The following is a 2,500-nucleotide window of genomic DNA, read 5'->3' as shown; positions in this document are numbered from 1 at the left end:
GGCCGGTATCAAGGAATTAAAGACTCTGAGGACACACGAGCGCTCTCGCTCTCTCGCTTCGGCTCTCGCGCCCTCTCTCTAGTCTTCATCTTTCTTCTCTCTGTCTGCCTGCTCGCCCGCCTGTCTGTTTGCCTGCTTGCCTATCTCTTTATTTCTGTCTCTCCCTGTCTATCTACTTCTCTCTTTCTCTCTTTCTTCTTCTCTCCTTTCCTCCTTTCCCCCTTTCCTCCTTTCCCTCCCTTCCTCTATCCTTCCCTCCCCTTCTCTCTCTTTACCTTTATCTTTACCTCTCTCTCCCTCTTTCCCTCTCTTTCGCTGACCTCGTATTGGGGAGACTCAAGAAAACATGTCGAGCGCAAGAAACGTCTTGATGTTGGCCGCTGTTCATCTTTATATTAATCGATTTTGGAAAAGAGAGGTAAGAAGAAGAGGAGGAGGAGGAGGAGGAGGAGGAGGAGGAGGAGGAGGAGGAGGAGGAGGAGGAGGAGGAGGAGGAGGGGAGGAGGAGGAGGAGGAGGAGGAGGAGGAGGAGGAGGAGGAGAAGGAGGAGGATAAAAAAGAGAGCACGGAGGTGAATAAAGAGGAGGATGGAGGTAAAGAGGAAAAGTAAGGGGAAGTGGAGGAGGAGGTAAAGGAAGATGACGAAAGAGAAGAGATGGAGAAAGATAAGGAGGAAGAGGATTAGTATGTGAAGGCAGAGAATAAAAAAGAAGTAACAGATAAAATAACGGAGGCGACGAGAAGATAAAAAACCGACACGAGATAAGAAATGAGGAAAGAACGAGAACCAAACAATGCAGTCCAAGGTATTTCTCGCGAATCAAGAAGTTGTACGATTGATCTTCAGTTTTGCTTCATAACTTTCCATTTACTGACAGCTTCATTCCAGTTCAAAGACCGTGTAATACGTACAAATATAGAAAATACTGCTGCCACCACGACCACATCCCCTGGGAGGCGAAAAGGTCCGTCGTGGGAGGCTCAGCAACGAGATAGTGAATTTTAGGTCAGAGACAGCGAGATCTAGCTTTAAAGAAAGTGAGTTTCAGGCTAAACAGAGGGAGTTTTAAGGTAAAAGCGAGTGAGTTTTATTCCCCAGAGAGGAAGCTCTGAAGCTAAGATGATGTTTCAGGCACGAGATTGGATTTTCAACCCAAAACTAAAAAGGCCCGACCGGTAGCGGCCCTCAAATCCGACTAAGGGGCAGGAGCTAAGGGTATGAAGAGGACGCGGCCTGCTGTCGGTAATCCTGAGCAGGGAAGCGTCTGCTCGGAATACTGAGCGGCGGCGGCGGCGGCGGGGAAGCCCTAGAATGGCCCCGCGCCGAGCCGGGTCTTCCCAGGTCAAAGGGCCGGCGTTATCGGCTCTTCGGGGGACCACTTCCGGACTCCTTATCGCGCTCGGATCCCTGATTATGCAGATCCTGCGGCTGTACTCCTGCTCTTCTACTTTGCCTCTGCGATTGCATGGCTTTCTCGTTCGACTTCTACCTCACTTTCTCTTTCCTTGCCGTTTAGAGCTCTTTCTTCCCCCCCTTTTTCCTCTACCTTTCTCTCCCTCCCCTACCTTCCCCTCCTCTTTGTGTGTGTGTGTGTGTGTGTGTGTGTGTGTGTGTGTGTGTGTGTGTGTGTGTGTGTGTGTGTGTGTGTGTGTGTGTGTGTGTGTTTATTGGTGTCCCTCCTTACCCGCTCTTCCCTCTTTCCCCCTCTCTCTCTGTTCCTTCCTCTTTCCTATCCTCTTCCCTCACTCTTCTCTTCTCCCGCCCACCCTGTTTCTTCCCCCTCTCTATCACCTTCCATTTTGTTTCTAACGTTTAACGTTAAATGAAGAAATGAGACGCGCGTTGATTTTTTATTCAATGTCTCACATTTTATATAAGGATAAATGATTTTACATTAACCTCTTCGTTCAGCTGACAGAAACAAAACGACACCAACCACAGAAAAAAAGGGAAAAAAAGACAAATAAATAAACAAAGGAATAATAAACACACACACAAAAAGAAAAAAACACACGAAAAGAAACAGAGGAAAGTAAAAAAAAAAAAAATCGCCAATCACCTGGGAAATTCAGCAACCACCCTTAGACCGACAGCGTGACGTCACGGCGGAAAGTAAACGAGCCGGGAGCCTCGCATGGATCTGACACGCTGGTTCCTCTTTAAATCTTGCCCCAACAAGTTCAACCTTTGCAATTTTTCTTGCCGGGGCCCGAGTATCCCATCCCCCGGATAACTTGAATCTTATTCATACGCAGGTGAGTCCGGGGAGAATGCTGTGCAGGGCTGATAAAATGGGGAAAGAGGAGGAGGAGATGGTGGAGAGGGTGAGGGAGGAGGAGGAGGAGGAGGAGGAGGAGGAGGAGATGGTGGGGGAGGTGGAGGAGGAGGAGGAGATGGTGGAGATAGAGGAAGAGGAGGAAGAGAAGGAGGAAGAAGATAAGGATAAGGATGAGGAGGAGGGGGAGGATGGGGAGGAGGAGGAGATGGAGGAGGAGGAGA

Source organism: Penaeus monodon, chromosome 3, assembly GCF_015228065.2.
Source record: "Penaeus monodon isolate SGIC_2016 chromosome 3, NSTDA_Pmon_1, whole genome shotgun sequence".
Taxonomy (NCBI): Eukaryota; Metazoa; Arthropoda; class Malacostraca; order Decapoda; family Penaeidae; genus Penaeus; species Penaeus monodon.
This window is presented reverse-complemented; position numbering follows the sequence as displayed.